The following is a 21,754-nucleotide window of genomic DNA, read 5'->3' on the forward strand; positions in this document are numbered from 1 at the left end:
GGGAGGAGCACATTTCAGAAAACGTGCTCAGCTCGTCGAGAAAATGCGATTTAAGCAATAAAATTAAAAATGCACCCAAAACCTAAACCAAACGTTGCAAGTGGTTATTTCTTCATGCGCAGTGGTCAACGCGGCACTCTCTAGCTGCCAAGAGCACTTTTTACTATGCGCACCCAACCAGAGTGACGGGAGGAGCACATTTCAGAAAACGTGCTCAGCTCGTCGAGAAAATGCGATTTAAGCAATAAAATTAAAAATGCACCCAAAACCTAAACCAAACGTTGCAGGTGGTTATTTCTTCATGCACAGTGGCCAACGCGGCACTCTCTAGCTGCCAAGAGCACTTTTTACTATGCGCACCCAACCAGAGTGACGGGAGGAGCACATTTCAGAAAACGTGCTCAGCTCGTCGAGAAAATGCGATTTAAGCAATAAAATTAAAAATGCACCTAAAACCTAAACCAAACGTTGCAGGTGGTTATTTCTTCATGGGCAGTGGTCAACGCGGCACTCTCTAGCTGCCAAGAGCACTTTTTACTATGCGCACCCAACCAGAGTGACGGGAGGAGCACATTTCAGAAAACGTGCTCAGCTCGTCGAGAAAATGCGATTTAAGCAATAAAATTAAAAATGCACCCAAAACCTAAACCAAACGTTGCAGGTGGTTATTTCTTCATGCACAGTGGCCAACGCGGCACTCTCTAGCTGCCAAGAGCACTTTTTACTATGCGCACCCAACCAGAGTGACGGGAGGAGCACATTTCAGAAAACGTGCTCAGCTCGTCGAGAAAATGCGATTTAAGCAATAAAATTAAAAATGCACCTAAAACCTAAACCAAACGTTGCAGGTGGTTATTTCTTCATGCGCAGTGGTCAACGCGGCACTCTCTAGCTGCCAAGAGCACTTTTTACTATGCGCACCCAACCAGAGTGACGGGAGGAGCACTTTTCAGAAAACGTGCTCAGCTCGTCGAGAAAATGCGATTTAAGCAATAAAATTAAAAATGCACCCAAAACCTAAACCAAACGTTGCAGGTGGTTATTTCTTCATGCGCAGTGGTCAACGCGGCACTCTCTAGCTGCCAAGAGCACTTTTTACTATGCGCACCCAACCAGAGTAACGGGAGGAGCACATTTCAGAAAACGTGCTCAGCTCGTCGAGAAAATGCGATTTAAGCAATAAAATTAAAAATGCACCTAAAACCTAAACCAAACGTTGCAAATGGTCATTTCTTCATGCGCAGTGGTCAACGCGGCACTCTCTAGCTGCCAAGAGCACTTTTTACTATGCGCACCCAACCAGAGTGACGGAAGGAGCACATTCAGAAAACGTGCTCAGCTCGTCGAGAAAATGCGATTTAAGCAATAAAATTTAAAATGCACCTAAAACCTAAACCAAACGTTGCAGATGGTCATTTCTTCATGCGCAGTGGTCAACGCGGCACTCTCTACCTGCCAAGAGCACTTTTTACTATGCGCACCCAACCAGAGTGACGGGAGGAGCACATTTCAGAAAACGTGCTCAGCTCGTCGAGAAAATGCAATTTAAGCAATAAAATTAAAAATGCACCTAAAACCTAACCCAAACGTTGCAGGTGGTTATTTCTTCATGTGCAGTGGTCAACGCGGCACTCTCTAGCTGCCAAGAGCACTTTTTACTATGCGCACACAACCAGAGTGACGGGAGGAGCACATTTCAGAAAACGTGCTCAGCTCGTCGAGAAAATGCGATTTAAGCAATAAAATTAAAAATGTACCTAAAACCTAAACCAAACGTTGCAGGTGGTTATTTCTTCATGCGCAGTGGCCAACGCGGCACTCTCTAGCTGCCAAGAGCACTTTTTACTATGCGCACCCAACCAGAGTGACGGGAGGAGCACATTTCAGAAAACGTGCTCAGCTCGTCGAGAAAATGCGATTTAAGCAATAAAATTAAAAATCCACCTAAAACCTAAACCAAACGTTGCAGGTGGTTATTTCTTCATGGGCAGTGGTCAACGCGGCACTCTCTAGCTGCCAAGAGCACTTTTTACTATGCACACCCAACCAGAGTGACGGGAGGAGCACATTTCAGAAAACGTGCTCAGCTCGTCGAGAAAATGCGATTTAAGCAATAAAATTAAAAATGCACCTAAAACCTAAACCAAACGTTGCAGGTGGTTATTTCTTCATGCGCAGTGGTCAACGCGGCACTCTCTAGCTGCCAAGAGCGCTTTTTACTATGCGCACCCAACTAGAGTGACGGGAGGAGCACATTTCAGAAAACGTGCTCAGCTCGTCGAGAAAATGCGATTTAAGCAATAAAATTAAAAATGCACCCAAAACCTAAACCAAACGTTGCAAGTGGTTATTTCTACATGCGCAGTGGTCAACGCGGCACTCTCTAGCTGCCAAGAGCACTTTTTACTATGCGCACCCAACCAGAGTGACGGGAGGAGCACATTTCAGAAAACGTGCTCAGCTCGTCGAGAAAATGCGATTTAAGCAATAAAATTAAAAATGCACCCAAAACCTAAACCAAACGTTGCAGGTGGTTATTTCTTCATGCACAGTGGCCAACGCGGCACTCTCTAGCTGCCAAGAGCACTTTTTACTATGCGCACCCAACCAGAGTGACGGGAGGAGCACATTTCAGAAAACGTGCTCAGCTCGTCGAGAAAATGCGATTTAAGCAATAAAATTAAAAATGCACCTAAAACCTAAACCAAACGTTGCAGGTGGTTATTTCTTCATGGGCAGTGGTCAACGCGGCACTCTCTAGCTGCCAAGAGTACTTTTTACTATGCGCACCCAACCAGAGTGACGGGAGGAGCACATTTCAGAAAACGTGCTCAGCTCGTCGAGAAAATGCGATTTAAGCAATAAAATTAAAAATGCACCCAAAACCTAAACCAAACGTTGCAGGTGGTTATTTCTTCATGCGCAGTGGCCAACGCGGCACTCTCTAGCTGCCAAGAGCACTTTTTACTATGCGCACCCAACCAGAGTGACGGGAGGAGCACATTTCAGAAAACGTGCTCAGCTCGTCGAGAAAATGCGATTTAAGCAATAAAATTAAAAATGCACCTAAAACCTAAACCAAACGTTGCAGGTGGTTATTTCTTCATGGGCAGTGGTCAACGCGGCACTCTCTAGCTGCCAAGAGTACTTTTTACTATGCGCACCCAACCAGAGTGACGGGAGGAGCACATTTCAGAAAACGTGCTCAGCTCGTCGAGAAAATGCGATTTAAGCAATAAAATTAAAAATGCACCTAAAACCTAAACCAAACGTTGCAGGTGGTTATTTCTTCATGGGCAGTGGTCAACGCGGCACTCTCTAGCTGCCAAGAGTACTTTTTACTATGCGCACCCAACCAGAGTGACGGGAGGAGCACATTTCAGAAAACGTGCTCAGCTCGTCGAGAAAATGCGATTTAAGCAATAAAATTAAAAATGCACCTAAAACCTAAACCAAACGTTGCAGGTTGTTATTTCTTCATGCGCAGTGGTCAACGCGGCACTCTCTAGCTGCCAAGAGCACTTTTTACTATGCGCACCCAACCAGAGTGACGGGAGGAGCACATTTCAGAAAACGTGCTCAGCTCGTCGAGAAAATGCGATTTAAGCAATAAAATTAAAAATGCACCTAAAACCTAAACCAAACGTTGCAGGTGGTTATTTCTTCATGCGCAATGGTCAACGCGGCACTCTCTAGCTGCCAAGAGCACTTTTTACTATGCGCACCAAACCAGAGTGACGGGAGGAGCACATTTCAGAAAACGTGCTCAGCTCGTCGAGAAAAGGCGATTTAAGCAATAAAATGAAAAATGCACCCAAAACCTAAACCAAACGTTGCAGATGGTCATTTCTTCATGCGCAGTGGTCAACGCGGCACTCTCTAGCTGCCAAGAGCACTTTTTACTATGCACACCCAACCAGAGTAACGGGAGGAGCACATTTCAGAAAACGTGCTCAGCTCGTCGAGAAAATGCGATTTAAGCAATAAAATTAAAAATGCACCTAAAACCTAAACCAAACGTTGCAGGTGGTTATTTCTTCATGCACAGTGGTCAACGCGGGACTCTCTAGCTGCCAAGAGCACTTTTTACTATGTGCACCCAACCAGAGTGACGGGAGGAGCACATTTCAGAAAACGTGCTCAGCTCGTCGAGAAAATGCGATTTAAGCAATAAAAGCAAAAATGCACCCAAAACCTAAACCAAACGTTGCAGATGGTCATTTCTTCATGCGCAGTGGTCAACGCGGCACTCTCTTGCTGCCAAGAGCACTTTTTACCATGCGCACCCAACCAGAGTGACGGGAGGAGCACATTTCAGAAAACGTGCTCAGCTCGTCGAGAAAATGCGATTTAAGCAATGAAATTAAAAATGCACCTAAACCCTAAACCAAACGTTGCAGGTGGTTATTTCTTCATGCGCAGCGGTCAACGCGGCACTCTCTAGCTGCCAAGAGCACTTTTTACTATGCGCACCCAACCAGAGTGACGGGAGGAGCACATTTCAGAAAACGTGCTCAGCTCGTCGAGAAAATGCGATTTAAGCAATAAAATTAAAAATGCACCTAAAACCTAAAACAAACGTTGCACGTGGTTATTTCTTCATGCGCAGTGGTCAACGCGGCACTCTAGCTGCCAAGAGCACGTTTTACTATGCGCACCCAACCAGAGTGACGGGAGGAGCACATTTCAGAAAACGTGCTCAGCTCGTCGAGAAAATGCGATTTAAGCAATAAATTTAAAAATGCACCTAAAACCTAAACCAAACGTTGCAGATGGTCATTTCTTCATGCGCAGTGGTCAACGCGGCACTCTCTAGCTGCCAAGAGCACTTTTTACTATGCGCACCCAACCAGAGTGACGGGAGGAGCACATTTCAGAAAACGTGCTCAGCTCGTCGAGAAAATGCGATTTAAGCAATAAAATTAAAAATCCACCTAAAACCTAAACCAAACGTTGCAGGTGGTTATTTCTTCATGGGCAGTGGTCAACGCGGCACTCTCTAGCTGCCAAGAGCACTTTTTACTATGCGCACCCAACCAGAGTGACGGGAGGAGCACATTTCAGAAAACGTGCTCAGCTCGTCGAGAAAATGCGATTTAAGCAATAAAATTAAAAATGCACCTAAAACCTAAACCAAACGTTGCAGGTGGTTATTTCTTAATGCGCAGTGGTCAACGCGGCACTCTCTAGCTGCCAAGAGCGCTTTTTACTATGCGCACCCAACCAGAGTGACGGGATGAGCACATTTCAGAAAACGTGCTCAGCTCGTCGAGAAAAAGCGATTTAAGCAATGAAATTAAAAATGCACCCAAAACCTAAACCAAACGTTGCAAGTGGTTATTTCTTCATGCGCAGTGGTCAACGTGGCACTCTCTAGCTGCCAAGAGCACTTTTTACTATGCGCACCCAACCAGAGTGACGGGAGGAGCACATTTCAGAAAACGTGCTCAGCTTGTCCAGAAAATGCGATTTAAGCAATAAAATTAAAAATGCACCCAAAACCTAAACCAAACGTTGCAGGTGGTTATTTCTTCATGCGCAGTGGCCAACGCGGCACTCTCTAGCTGCCAAGAGCACTTTTTACTATGCGCACCCAACCAGAGTGACGGGAGGAGCACATTTCAGAAAACGTGCTCAGCTCGTCGAGAAAATGCGATTTAAGCAATAAAATTAAAAATGCACCTAAAACCTAAACCAAACGTTGCAGGTGGTTATTTCTTCATGGGCAGTGGTCAACGCGGCACTCTCTAGCTGCCAAGAGTACTTTTTACTATGCGCACCCAACCAGAGTGACGGGAGGAGCACATTTCAGAAAACGTGCTCAGCTCGTCGAGAAAATGCGATTTAAGCAATAAAATTAAAAATGCACCTAAAACCTAAACCAAACGTTGCAGGTGGTTATTTCTTCATGCGCAATGGTCAACGCGGCACTCTCTAGCTGCCAAGAGCACTTTTTACTATGCGCACCAAACCAGAGTGACGGGAGGAGCACATTTCAGAAAACGTGCTCAGCTCGTCGAGAAAAGGCGATTTAAGCAATAAAATGAAAAATGCACCCAAAACCTAAACCAAACGTTGCAGATGGTCATTTCTTCATGCGCAGTGGTCAACGCGGCACTCTCTAGCTGCCAAGAGCACTTTTTACTATGCACACCCAACCAGAGTAACGGGAGGAGCACATTTCAGAAAACGTGCTCAGCTCGTCGAGAAAATGCGATTTAAGCAATAAAATTAAAAATGCACCTAAAACCTAAACCAAACGTTGCAGGTGGTTATTTCTTCATGCACAGTGGTCAACGCGGGACTCTCTAGCTGCCAAGAGCACTTTTTACTATGTGCACCCAACCAGAGTGACGGGAGGAGCACATTTCAGAAAACGTGCTCAGCTCGTCGAGAAAATGCGATTTAAGCAATAAAAGCAAAAATGCACCCAAAACCTAAACCAAACGTTGCAGATGGTCATTTCTTCATGCGCAGTGGTCAACGCGGCACTCTCTTGCTGCCAAGAGCACTTTTTACCATGCGCACCCAACCAGAGTGACGGGAGGAGCACATTTCAGAAAACGTGCTCAGCTCGTCGAGAAAATGCGATTTAAGCAATAAAATTAAAAATGCACCTAAACCCTAAACCAAACGTTGCAGGTGGTTATTTCTTCATGCGCAGCGGTCAACGCGGCACTCTCTAGCTGCCAAGAGCACTTTTTACTATGCGCACCCAACCAGAGTGACGGGAGGAGCACATTTCAGAAAACGTGCTCAGCTCGTCGAGAAAATGCGATTTAAGCAATAAAATTAAAAATGCACCTAAAACCTAAAACAAACGTTGCACGTGGTTATTTCTTCATGCGCAGTGGTCAACGCGGCACTCTAGCTGCCAAGAGCACGTTTTACTATGCGCACCCAACCAGAGTGACGGGAGGAGCACATTTCAGAAAACGTGCTCAGCTCGTCGAGAAAATGCGATTTAAGCAATAAATTTAAAAATGCACCTAAAACCTAAACCAAACGTTGCAGATGGTCATTTCTTCATGCGCAGTGGTCAACGCGGCACTCTCTAGCTGCCAAGAGCACCTTTTACTATGCGCACCCAACCAGAGTGACGGGAGGAGCACATTTCAGAAAACGTGCTCAGCTCGTCGAGAAAATGCGATTTAAGCAATAAAATTAAAAATCCACCTAAAACCTAAACCAAACGTTGCAGGTGGTTATTTCTTCATGGGCAGTGGTCAACGCGGCACTCTCTAGCTGCCAAGAGCACTTTTTACTATGCGCACCCAACCAGAGTGACGGGAGGAGCACATTTCAGAAAACGTGCTCAGCTCGTCGAGAAAATGCGATTTAAGCAATAAAATTAAAAATGCACCTAAAACCTAAACCAAACGTTGCAGGTGGTTATTTCTTAATGCGCAGTGGTCAACGCGGCACTCTCTAGCTGCCAAGAGCGCTTTTTACTATGCGCACCCAACCAGAGTGACGGGAGGAGCACATTTCAGAAAACGTGCTCAGCTCGTCGAGAAAAAGCGATTTAAGCAATGAAATTAAAAATGCACCCAAAACCTAAACCAAACGTTGCAAGTGGTTATTTCTTCATGCGCAGTGGTCAACGTGGCACTCTCTAGCTGCCAAGAGCACTTTTTACTATGCGCACCCAACCAGAGTGACGGGAGGAGCACATTTCAGAAAACGTGCTCAGCTTGTCCAGAAAATGCGATTTAAGCAATAAAATTAAAAATGCACCCAAAACCTAAACCAAACGTTGCAGGTGGTTATTTCTTCATGCGCAGTGGCCAACGCGGCACTCTCTAGCTGCCAAGAGCACTTTTTACTATGCGCACCCAACCAGAGTGACGGGAGGAGCACATTTCAGAAAACGTGCTCAGCTCGTCGAGAAAATGCGATTTAAGCAATAAAATTAAAAATGCACCTAAAACCTAAACCAAACGTTGCAGGTGGTTATTTCTTCATGGGCAGTGGTCAACGCGGCACTCTCTAGCTGCCAAGAGTACTTTTTACTATGCGCACCCAACCAGAGTGACGGGAGGAGCACATTTCAGAAAACGTGCTCAGCTCGTCGAGAAAATGCGATTTAAGCAATAAAATTAAAAATGCACCTAAAACCTAAACCAAACGTTGCAGGTGGTTATTTCTTAATGCGCAGTGGTCAACGCGGCACTCTCTAGCTGCCAAGAGCGCTTTTTACTATGCGCACCCAACCAGAGTGACGGGAGGAGCACATTTCAGAAAACGTGCTCAGCTCGTCGAGAAAAAGCGATTTAAGCAATAAAATTAAAAATGCACCCAAAACCTAAACCAAACGTTGCAAGTGGTTATTTCTTCATGCGCAGTGGTCAACGTCGCACTCTCTAGCTGCCAAGAGCACTTTTTACTATGCGCACCCAACCAGAGTGACGGGAGGAGCACATTTCAGAAAACGTGCTCAGCTTGTCCAGAAAATGCGATTTAAGCAATAAAATTAAAAATGCACCCAAAACCTAAACCAAACGTTGCAGGTGGTTATTTCTTCATGCGCAGTGGCCAACGCGGCACTCTCTAGCTGCCAAGAGCACTTTTTACTATGCGCACCCAACCAGAGTGACGGGAGGAGCACATTTCAGAAAACGTGCTCAGCTCGTCGAGAAAATGCGATTTAAGCAATAAAATTAAAAATGCACCTAAAACCTAAACCAAACGTTGCAGGTGGTTATTTCTTCATGGGCAGTGGTCAACGCGGCACTCTCTAGCTGCCAAGAGTACTTTTTACTATGCGCACCCAACCAGAGTGACGGGAGGAGCACATTTCAGAAAACGTGCTCAGCTCGTCGAGAAAATGCGATTTAAGCAATAAAATTAAAAATGCACCTAAAACCTAAACCAAACGTTGCAGGTGGTTATTTCTTCATGCGCAGTGGTCAACGCGGCACTCTCTAGCTGCCAAGAGCACTTTTTACTATGCGCACCCAACCAGAGTGACGAGAGGAGCACATTTCAGAAAACGTGCTCAGCTCGTCGAGAAAATGCGATTTAAGCAATAAAATTAAAAATGTACCCAAAACCTAAACCAAACGTTGCAGATGGTCATTTCTTCATGCGCAGTGGTCAACGCGGCACTCTCTAGCTGCCAAGAGCACTTTTTACTATGCACACCCAACCAGAGTGACGGGAGGAGCACATTTCTGAAAACATGCTCAGCTCGACGAGAAAATGCGATTTAAGCAATAAAATTAAAAATGCACCCAAAACCTAAACCAAACGTTGCAAGTGGTTTTTACTTCATGCGCAGTTGTCAACGCGGCACTCTCTAGCTGCCAAGAGCACTTTTTACTATGCGCACCCAACCAGAGTGACGGGAGGAGCACATTTCAGAAAACGTGCTCAGCTCGTCGAGAAAATGCGATTTAAGCAATAAAATAAAAAATGCACCTTAAACCTAAACCAAACGGTGCAGGTGGTTATTTGTTCATGTGCAGCCGTCAACGTGGCACTCTCTAGCTGCCAAGAGCACTTTTTACTATGCGCACCCAACCAGAGTGACGGGAGGAGCACATTTCAGAAAACGTGCTCAGCTCGTCGAGAAAATGCGATTTAAGCAATAAAATTAAAAATGCACCTAAAACCTAAACCAAACGTTGCAGGTGGTTATTTCTTCATGCGCAGTGGTCAACGCGGCACTCTCTAGCTGCCAAGAGCACTTTTTACTATGCGCACCCAACCAGAGTGACGGGAGGAGCACATTTCAGAAAACGTGCTCAGCTCGTCCAGAAAAAGCGATTTAAGCAATAAAATTAAAAATGCACCTAAAACCTAAACCAAACGTTGCAGGTGGTTATTTCTTCATGCGCAGTGGTCAACGCGGCACTCTCTAGCTGCCAAGAGCACTTTTTACTATGCGCACCCAACCAGAGTGACGGGAGGAGCACATTTCAGAAAACGTGCTCAGCTCGTCGAGAAAATGCGATTTAAGCAATAAAATTAAAAATGCACCTAAAACCTAAACCAAACGTTGCAGGTAGTTATTTCTTCATGCGCAGTGGCCAACGCGGCACTCTCTAGCTGCCCAGAGCACTTTTTACTATGTGCACCCAACCAGAGTGACGGGAGGAGCACATTTCAGAAAACGTGCTCAGCTCGACGAGAAAATGCGATTTAAGCAATAAAATTAAAAATGCACCCAAAACCTAAACCAATCGTTGCAGGTGGTTATTTCTTCATGCGCAGTGGTCAACGCGGCACTCTCTAGCTGCCAAGAGCACTTTTTACTATGCGCACCCAACCAGAGTGACGGGAGGAGCACATTTCAGAAAACGTGCTCAGCTCGTCGAGAAAATGCGATTTAAGCAATAAAATTAAAAATGCACCTAAAACCTAAACCAAACGTTGCAGGTGGTTATTTCTTCATGCGCAATGGTCAACGCGGCACTCTCTAGCTGCCAAGAGCACTTTTTACTATGCGCACCCAACCAGAGTGACGGGAGGAGCACATTTCAGAAAACATGCTCAGCTCGTCGAGAAAATGCGATTTAAGCAATAAAATTAAAAATGCACCTAAAACCTAAACCAAACGTTGCAGGTGGTTATTTCTTCATGTGCAGTGGTCAACGCGGCACTCTCTAGCTGCCAAGAGCACTTTTCAGAAAACGTGCTCAGCTTGTCGAGAAAATGCGATTTAAGCAATAAAATTAAAAAATGCACCTAAAACCTAAACCAAACGTTGCAGGTGGTTATTTCTTCATGCGCAGTGGCCAACGCGGCACTCTCTAGCTGCCAAGAGCACTTTTACTATGCGCACCCAACCAGAGTGACGGGAGGAGCACATTTCAGAAAACGTGCTCAGCTCGTCGAGAAAATACGATTTAAGCAATGAAATTAAAAATCCACCTAAAACCTAAACCAAACGTTGCAGGTGGTTATTTCTTCATGGGCAGTGGTCAACGCGGCACTCTCTAGCTGCCAAGAGCACTTTTTACTATGCGCACCCAACCAGAGTGACGGGAGGAGCACATTTCAGAAAACGTGCTCAGCTCGTCGAGAAAATGCGATTTAATCAATAAAATTAAAAATGGACCTAAAACCTAAACCAAACGTTGCAGGTGGTTATTACTTCATGCGCAGTGGTCAACGCGGCACTCTCTAGCTGCCAAGAGCACTTTTTACTATGCGCACCCAACCAGAGTGACGGGAGGAGCACATTTCAGAAAACGTGCTCAGCTCGTCGAGAAAATGCGATTAAAGCAATAAAATTAAAAATGCACCTAAAACCTAAACCAAACGTTGCAGATGGTCATTTCTTCATGCGCAGTGGTCAACGCGGCACTCTCTAGCTGCCAAGAGCACTTTTTAATATGCGCACCCAACCAGAGTGACGGGAGGAGCACATTTCAGAAAACGTGCTCAGCTCGTCGAGAAAATGCGATTTAAGCAATAAAATTAAAAATGCACCCAAAACCTAAACCAAACGTTGCATGTGGTCATTTCTTCATGCGCAGTGGTCAACGCGGCACTCTCTAGCTGCCAAGAGCACTTTTTACTATGCGCACCCAACCAGAGTGACGGGAGGAGCACATTTCAGAAAACGTGCTCAGCTCGTCCAGGAATTGCGATTTAAGCAATAAAATTAAAGATGCACCTAAAACCTAAACCAAACGTTGCAGGTGGTTATTTCTTCATGGGCAGTGGTCAACTCGGCACTCTCTAGCTGCCAAGAGCACTTTTTACTTCGCGCACCCAGCCAGAGTGACGGGAGGAGCACATTTCAGAAAACGTGCTCAGCTCGTCGAGAAAATGCGATTTAAGCAATAAAATTAAAAATGCACCTAAAACCTAAACCAAACGTTGCAGGTGGTTATTTCTTCATGCGCAGTGGTCAACGCGGCACTCTCTAGCTGCCAAGAGCACTTTTTACTATGCGCACCCAACCAGAGTGACGGGAGGAGCACATTTCAGAAAACGTGCTCAGCTCGTCGAGAAAATGCGATTTAAGCAATAAAATTAAAAATGCACCCAAAACCTAAACCAAACGTTGCAAGTGGTTATTACTTCATGCGCAGTGGTCAACGCGGCACTCTCTAGCTGCCAAGAGCACTTTTTACTATGCGCACCCAACCAGAGTGACGGGAGGAGCACATTTCAGAAAACGTGCTCAGCTCGTCGAGAAAATGCGATTTAAGCAATAAAATAAAAAATGCACCTTAAACCTAAACCAAACGTTGCAGGTGGTTATTTCTTCATGTGCAGCCGTCAACGTGGCACTCTCTAGCTGCCAAGAGCACTTTTTACTATGCGCACCCAACCAGAGTGACGGGAGGAGCACATTTCAGAAAACGTGCTCAGCTCGTCGAGAAAATGCGATTTAAGCAATGAAATTAAAAATGCACCTAAAACCTAAACCAAACGTTGCGGGGGGTTATTTCTTCATGCGCAGTGGTCAACGCGGCACTCTCTAGCTGCCAAGAGCACTTTTTACTATGCGCACCCAACCAGAGTGACGGGAGGAGCACATTTCAGAAAACGTGCTAAGCTCGTCCAGAAAAAGCGATTTAAGCAATAAAATTAAAAATGCACCTAAAACCTAAACCAAACGTTGCAGGTGGTTATTTCTTCATGCACAGTGGTCAACGCGGGACTCTCTAGCTGCCAAGAGCACTTTTTACTATGTGCACCCAACCAGAGTGACGGGAGGAGCACATTTCAGAAAACGTGCTCAGCTCGTCGAGAAAATGCGATTTAAGCAATAAAAGCAAAAATGCACCCAAAACCTAAACCAAACGTTGCAGATGGTCATTTCTTCATGCGCAGTGGTCAACGCGGCACTCTCTTGCTGCCAAGAGCACTTTTTACCATGCGCACCCAACCAGAGTGACGGGAGGAGCACATTTCAGAAAACGTGCTCAGCTCGTCGAGAAAATGCGATTTAAGCAATGAAATTAAAAATGCACCTAAACCCTAAACCAAACGTTGCAGGTGGTTATTTCTTCATGCGCAGCGGTCAACGCGGCACTCTCTAGCTGCCAAGAGCACTTTTTACTATGCGCACCCAACCAGAGTGACGGGAGGAGCACATTTCAGAAAACGTGCTCAGCTCGTCGAGAAAATGCGATTTAAGCAATAAAATTAAAAATGCACCTAAAACCTAAAACAAACGTTGCACGTGGTTATTTCTTCATGCGCAGTGGTCAACGCGGCACTCTAGCTGCCAAGAGCACGTTTTACTATGCGCACCCAACCAGAGTGACGGGAGGAGCACATTTCAGAAAACGTGCTCAGCTCGTCGAGAAAATGCGATTTAAGCAATAAATTTAAAAATGCACCTAAAACCTAAACCAAACGTTGCAGATGGTCATTTCTTCATGCGCAGTGGTCAACGCGGCACTCTCTAGCTGCCAAGAGCACTTTTTACTATGCGCACCCAACCAGAGTGACGGGAGGAGCACATTTCAGAAAACGTGCTCAGCTCGTCGAGAAAATGCGATTTAAGCAATAAAATTAAAAATCCACCTAAAACCTAAACCAAACGTTGCAGGTGGTTATTTCTTCATGGGCAGTGGTCAACGCGGCACTCTCTAGCTGCCAAGAGCACTTTTTACTATGCGCACCCAACCAGAGTGACGGGAGGAGCACATTTCAGAAAACGTGCTCAGCTCGTCGAGAAAATGCGATTTAAGCAATAAAATTAAAAATGCACCTAAAACCTAAACCAAACGTTGCAGGTGGTTATTTCTTAATGCGCAGTGGTCAACGCGGCACTCTCTAGCTGCCAAGAGCGCTTTTTACTATGCGCACCCAACCAGAGTGACGGGATGAGCACATTTCAGAAAACGTGCTCAGCTCGTCGAGAAAAAGCGATTTAAGCAATGAAATTAAAAATGCACCCAAAACCTAAACCAAACGTTGCAAGTGGTTATTTCTTCATGCGCAGTGGTCAACGTGGCACTCTCTAGCTGCCAAGAGCACTTTTTACTATGCGCACCCAACCAGAGTGACGGGAGGAGCACATTTCAGAAAACGTGCTCAGCTTGTCCAGAAAATGCGATTTAAGCAATAAAATTAAAAATGCACCCAAAACCTAAACCAAACGTTGCAGGTGGTTATTTCTTCATGCGCAGTGGCCAACGCGGCACTCTCTAGCTGCCAAGAGCACTTTTTACTATGCGCACCCAACCAGAGTGACGGGAGGAGCACATTTCAGAAAACGTGCTCAGCTCGTCGAGAAAATGCGATTTAAGCAATAAAATTAAAAATGCACCTAAAACCTAAACCAAACGTTGCAGGTGGTTATTTCTTCATGGGCAGTGGTCAACGCGGCACTCTCTAGCTGCCAAGAGTACTTTTTACTATGCGCACCCAACCAGAGTGACGGGAGGAGCACATTTCAGAAAACGTGCTCAGCTCGTCGAGAAAATGCGATTTAAGCAATAAAATTAAAAATGCACCTAAAACCTAAACCAAACGTTGCAGGTGGTTATTTCTTCATGCGCAATGGTCAACGCGGCACTCTCTAGCTGCCAAGAGCACTTTTTACTATGCGCACCAAACCAGAGTGACGGGAGGAGCACATTTCAGAAAACGTGCTCAGCTCGTCGAGAAAAGGCGATTTAAGCAATAAAATGAAAAATGCACCCAAAACCTAAACCAAACGTTGCAGATGGTCATTTCTTCATGCGCAGTGGTCAACGCGGCACTCTCTAGCTGCCAAGAGCACTTTTTACTATGCACACCCAACCAGAGTAACGGGAGGAGCACATTTCAGAAAACGTGCTCAGCTCGTCGAGAAAATGCGATTTAAGCAATAAAATTAAAAATGCACCTAAAACCTAAACCAAACGTTGCAGGTGGTTATTTCTTCATGCACAGTGGTCAACGCGGGACTCTCTAGCTGCCAAGAGCACTTTTTACTATGTGCACCCAACCAGAGTGACGGGAGGAGCACATTTCAGAAAACGTGCTCAGCTCGTCGAGAAAATGCGATTTAAGCAATAAAAGCAAAAATGCACCCAAAACCTAAACCAAACGTTGCAGATGGTCATTTCTTCATGCGCAGTGGTCAACGCGGCACTCTCTTGCTGCCAAGAGCACTTTTTACCATGCGCACCCAACCAGAGTGACGGGAGGAGCACATTTCAGAAAACGTGCTCAGCTCGTCGAGAAAATGCGATTTAAGCAATAAAATTAAAAATGCACCTAAACCCTAAACCAAACGTTGCAGGTGGTTATTTCTTCATGCGCAGCGGTCAACGCGGCACTCTCTAGCTGCCAAGAGCACTTTTTACTATGCGCACCCAACCAGAGTGACGGGAGGAGCACATTTCAGAAAACGTGCTCAGCTCGTCGAGAAAATGCGATTTAAGCAATAAAATTAAAAATGCACCTAAAACCTAAAACAAACGTTGCACGTGGTTATTTCTTCATGCGCAGTGGTCAACGCGGCACTCTAGCTGCCAAGAGCACGTTTTACTATGCGCACCCAACCAGAGTGACGGGAGGAGCACATTTCAGAAAACGTGCTCAGCTCGTCGAGAAAATGCGATTTAAGCAATAAATTTAAAAATGCACCTAAAACCTAAACCAAACGTTGCAGATGGTCATTTCTTCATGCGCAGTGGTCAACGCGGCACTCTCTAGCTGCCAAGAGCACCTTTTACTATGCGCACCCAACCAGAGTGACGGGAGGAGCACATTTCAGAAAACGTGCTCAGCTCGTCGAGAAAATGCGATTTAAGCAATAAAATTAAAAATCCACCTAAAACCTAAACCAAACGTTGCAGGTGGTTATTTCTTCATGGGCAGTGGTCAACGCGGCACTCTCTAGCTGCCAAGAGCACTTTTTACTATGCGCACCCAACCAGAGTGACGGGAGGAGCACATTTCAGAAAACGTGCTCAGCTCGTCGAGAAAATGCGATTTAAGCAATAAAATTAAAAATGCACCTAAAACCTAAACCAAACGTTGCAGGTGGTTATTTCTTAATGCGCAGTGGTCAACGCGGCACTCTCTAGCTGCCAAGAGCGCTTTTTACTATGCGCACCCAACCAGAGTGACGGGAGGAGCACATTTCAGAAAACGTGCTCAGCTCGTCGAGAAAAAGCGATTTAAGCAATGAAATTAAAAATGCACCCAAAACCTAAACCAAACGTTGCAAGTGGTTATTTCTTCATGCGCAGTGGTCAACGTGGCACTCTCTAGCTGCCAAGAGCACTTTTTACTATGCGCACCCAACCAGAGTGACGGGAGGAGCACATTTCAGAAAACGTGCTCAGCTTGTCCAGAAAATGCGATTTAAGCAATAAAATTAAAAATGCACCCAAAACCTAAACCAAACGTTGCAGGTGGTTATTTCTTCATGCGCAGTGGCCAACGCGGCACTCTCTAGCTGCCAAGAGCACTTTTTACTATGCGCACCCAACCAGAGTGACGGGAGGAGCACATTTCAGAAAACGTGCTCAGCTCGTCGAGAAAATGCGATTTAAGCAATAAAATTAAAAATGCACCTAAAACCTAAACCAAACGTTGCAGGTGGTTATTTCTTCATGGGCAGTGGTCAACGCGGCACTCTCTAGCTGCCAAGAGTACTTTTTACTATGCGCACCCAACCAGAGTGACGGGAGGAGCACATTTCAGAAAACGTGCTCAGCTCGTCGAGAAAATGCGATTTAAGCAATAAAATTAAAAATGCACCTAAAACCTAAACCAAACGTTGCAGGTGGTTATTTCTTAATGCGCAGTGGTCAACGCGGCACTCTCTAGCTGCCAAGAGCGCTTTTTACTATGCGCACCCAACCAGAGTGACGGGAGGAGCACATTTCAGAAAACGTGCTCAGCTCGTCGAGAAAAAGCGATTTAAGCAATAAAATTAAAAATGCACCCAAAACCTAAACCAAACGTTGCAAGTGGTTATTTCTTCATGCGCAGTGGTCAACGTCGCACTCTCTAGCTGCCAAGAGCACTTTTTACTATGCGCACCCAACCAGAGTGACGGGAGGAGCACATTTCAGAAAACGTGCTCAGCTTGTCCAGAAAATGCGATTTAAGCAATAAAATTAAAAATGCACCCAAAACCTAAACCAAACGTTGCAGGTGGTTATTTCTTCATGCGCAGTGGCCAACGCGGCACTCTCTAGCTGCCAAGAGCACTTTTTACTATGCGCACCCAACCAGAGTGACGGGAGGAGCACATTTCAGAAAACGTGCTCAGCTCGTCGAGAAAATGCGATTTAAGCAATAAAATTAAAAATGCACCTAAAACCTAAACCAAACGTTGCAGGTGGTTATTTCTTCATGGGCAGTGGTCAACGCGGCACTCTCTAGCTGCCAAGAGTACTTTTTACTATGCGCACCCAACCAGAGTGACGGGAGGAGCACATTTCAGAAAACGTGCTCAGCTCGTCGAGAAAATGCGATTTAAGCAATAAAATTAAAAATGCACCTAAAACCTAAACCAAACGTTGCAGGTGGTTATTTCTTCATGCGCAGTGGTCAACGCGGCACTCTCTAGCTGCCAAGAGCACTTTTTACTATGCGCACCCAACCAGAGTGACGAGAGGAGCACATTTCAGAAAACGTGCTCAGCTCGTCGAGAAAATGCGATTTAAGCAATAAAATTAAAAATGTACCCAAAACCTAAACCAAACGTTGCAGATGGTCATTTCTTCATGCGCAGTGGTCAACGCGGCACTCTCTAGCTGCCAAGAGCACTTTTTACTATGCACACCCAACCAGAGTGACGGGAGGAGCACATTTCTGAAAACATGCTCAGCTCGACGAGAAAATGCGATTTAAGCAATAAAATTAAAAATGCACCCAAAACCTAAACCAAACGTTGCAAGTGGTTTTTACTTCATGCGCAGTTGTCAACGCGGCACTCTCTAGCTGCCAAGAGCACTTTTTACTATGCGCACCCAACCAGAGTGACGGGAGGAGCACATTTCAGAAAACGTGCTCAGCTCGTCGAGAAAATGCGATTTAAGCAATAAAATAAAAAATGCACCTTAAACCTAAACCAAACGGTGCAGGTGGTTATTTGTTCATGTGCAGCCGTCAACGTGGCACTCTCTAGCTGCCAAGAGCACTTTTTACTATGCGCACCCAACCAGAGTGACGGGAGGAGCACATTTCAGAAAACGTGCTCAGCTCGTCGAGAAAATGCGATTTAAGCAATAAAATTAAAAATGCACCTAAAACCTAAACCAAACGTTGCAGGTGGTTATTTCTTCATGCGCAGTGGTCAACGCGGCACTCTCTAGCTGCCAAGAGCACTTTTTACTATGCGCACCCAACCAGAGTGACGGGAGGAGCACATTTCAGAAAACGTGCTCAGCTCGTCCAGAAAAAGCGATTTAAGCAATAAAATTAAAAATGCACCTAAAACCTAAACCAAACGTTGCAGGTGGTTATTTCTTCATGCGCAGTGGTCAACGCGGCACTCTCTAGCTGCCAAGAGCACTTTTTACTATGCGCACCCAACCAGAGTGACGGGAGGAGCACATTTCAGAAAACGTGCTCAGCTCGTCGAGAAAATGCGATTTAAGCAATAAAATTAAAAATGCACCTAAAACCTAAACCAAACGTTGCAGGTAGTTATTTCTTCATGCGCAGTGGCCAACGCGGCACTCTCTAGCTGCCCAGAGCACTTTTTACTATGTGCACCCAACCAGAGTGACGGGAGGAGCACATTTCAGAAAACGTGCTCAGCTCGACGAGAAAATGCGATTTAAGCAATAAAATTAAAAATGCACCCAAAACCTAAACCAATCGTTGCAGGTGGTTATTTCTTCATGCGCAGTGGTCAACGCGGCACTCTCTAGCTGCCAAGAGCACTTTTTACTATGCGCACCCAACCAGAGTGACGGGAGGAGCACATTTCAGAAAACGTGCTCAGCTCGTCGAGAAAATGCGATTTAAGCAATAAAATTAAAAATGCACCTAAAACCTAAACCAAACGTTGCAGGTGGTTATTTCTTCATGCGCAATGGTCAACGCGGCACTCTCTAGCTGCCAAGAGCACTTTTTACTATGCGCACCCAACCAGAGTGACGGGAGGAGCACATTTCAGAAAACATGCTCAGCTCGTCGAGAAAATGCGATTTAAGCAATAAAATTAAAAATGCACCTAAAACCTAAACCAAACGTTGCAGGTGGTTATTTCTTCATGTGCAGTGGTCAACGCGGCACTCTCTAGCTGCCAAGAGCACTTTTCAGAAAACGTGCTCAGCTTGTCGAGAAAATGCGATTTAAGCAATAAAATTAAAAAATGCACCTAAAACCTAAACCAAACGTTGCAGGTGGTTATTTCTTCATGCGCAGTGGCCAACGCGGCACTCTCTAGCTGCCAAGAGCACTTTTACTATGCGCACCCAACCAGAGTGACGGGAGGAGCACATTTCAGAAAACGTGCTCAGCTCGTCGAGAAAATACGATTTAAGCAATGAAATTAAAAATCCACCTAAAACCTAAACCAAACGTTGCAGGTGGTTATTTCTTCATGGGCAGTGGTCAACGCGGCACTCTCTAGCTGCCAAGAGCACTTTTTACTATGCGCACCCAACCAGAGTGACGGGAGGAGCACATTTCAGAAAACGTGCTCAGCTCGTCGAGAAAATGCGATTTAATCAATAAAATTAAAAATGGACCTAAAACCTAAACCAAACGTTGCAGGTGGTTATTACTTCATGCGCAGTGGTCAACGCGGCACTCTCTAGCTGCCAAGAGCACTTTTTACTATGCGCACCCAACCAGAGTGACGGGAGGAGCACATTTCAGAAAACGTGCTCAGCTCGTCGAGAAAATGCGATTAAAGCAATAAAATTAAAAATGCACCTAAAACCTAAACCAAACGTTGCAGATGGTCATTTCTTCATGCGCAGTGGTCAACGCGGCACTCTCTAGCTGCCAAGAGCACTTTTTAATATGCGCACCCAACCAGAGTGACGGGAGGAGCACATTTCAGAAAACGTGCTCAGCTCGTCGAGAAAATGCGATTTAAGCAATAAAATTAAAAATGCACCCAAAACCTAAACCAAACGTTGCATGTGGTCATTTCTTCATGCGCAGTGGTCAACGCGGCACTCTCTAGCTGCCAAGAGCACTTTTTACTATGCGCACCCAACCAGAGTGACGGGAGGAGCACATTTCAGAAAACGTGCTCAGCTCGTCCAGGAATTGCGATTTAAGCAATAAAATTAAAGATGCACCTAAAACCTAAACCAAACGTTGCAGGTGGTTATTTCTTCATGGGCAGTGGTCAACTCGGCACTCTCTAGCTGCCAAGAGCACTTTTTACTTCGCGCACCCAGCCAGAGTGACGGGAGGAGCACATTTCAGAAAACGTGCTCAGCTCGTCGAGAAAATGCGATTTAAGCAATAAAATTAAAAATGCACCTAAAACCTAAACCAAACGTTGCAGGTGGTTATTTCTTCATGCGCAGTGGTCAACGCGGCACTCTCTAGCTGCCAAGAGCACTTTTTACTATGCGCACCCAACCAGAGTGACGGGAGGAGCACATTTCAGAAAACGTGCTCAGCTCGTCGAGAAAATGCGATTTAAGCAATAAAATTAAAAATGCACCCAAAACCTAAACCAAACGTTGCAAGTGGTTATTACTTCATGCGCAGTGGTCAACGCGGCACTCTCTAGCTGCCAAGAGCACTTTTTACTATGCGCACCCAACCAGAGTGACGGGAGGAGCACATTTCAGAAAACGTGCTCAGCTCGTCGAGAAAATGCGATTTAAGCAATAAAATAAAAAATGCACCTTAAACCTAAACCAAACGTTGCAGGTGGTTATTTCTTCATGTGCAGCCGTCAACGTGGCACTCTCTAGCTGCCAAGAGCACTTTTTACTATGCGCACCCAACCAGAGTGACGGGAGGAGCACATTTCAGAAAACGTGCTCAGCTCGTCGAGAAAATGCGATTTAAGCAATGAAATTAAAAATGCACCTAAAACCTAAACCAAACGTTGCGGGGGGTTATTTCTTCATGCGCAGTGGTCAACGCGGCACTCTCTAGCTGCCAAGAGCACTTTTTACTATGCGCACCCAACCAGAGTGACGGGAGGAGCACATTTCAGAAAACGTGCTAAGCTCGTCCAGAAAAAGCGATTTAAGCAATAAAATTAAAAATGCACCTAAAACCTAAACCAAACGTTGCAGGTGGTTATTTCTTCATGCGCAGTGGTCAACGCGGCACTCTCTAGCTGCCAAGAGCACTTTTTACTATGCGCACCCAACCTGAGTGACGGGAGGAGCACATTTCAGAAAACGTGCTCAGCTCGTCGAGAAAATGCGATTTAAGCAATAAAATTAAAAATGCACCCAAAACCTAAACCAAACGTTGCAGATGGTCATTTCTTCATGCGCAGTGGTCAACGCGGCACTCTCTAGCTGCCAAGAGCACTTTTTACTATGCGCACCCGACCAGAGTGACGGGAGGAGCACATTTCAGAAAACGTGCTCAGCTCGACGAGAAAATGCGATTAAAGCAATAAAATTAAAAATGCACCCAAAACCTAAACCAAACGTTGCAGGTGGTTATTTCTTCATGCGCAGTGGTCAACGCGGCACTCTCTAGCTGCCAAGAGCACTTTTTACTATGCGCACCCAACCAGAGTGACGGGAGGAGCACATTTCAGAAAACGTTCTCAGCTCGTCGAGAAAATGCGATTTAAGCAATAAAATTAAAAATGCACCTAAAACCTAAACCAAACGTTGCAGGTGGTTATTTCTTCATGCGCAATGGTCAACGCGGCACTCTCTAGCTGCCAAGA

The sequence above is a fragment of the Syngnathus scovelli genome, chromosome 5 (assembly GCF_024217435.2).
Source record: "Syngnathus scovelli strain Florida chromosome 5, RoL_Ssco_1.2, whole genome shotgun sequence".
NCBI classification, from domain to species: domain Eukaryota; kingdom Metazoa; phylum Chordata; class Actinopteri; order Syngnathiformes; family Syngnathidae; genus Syngnathus; species Syngnathus scovelli.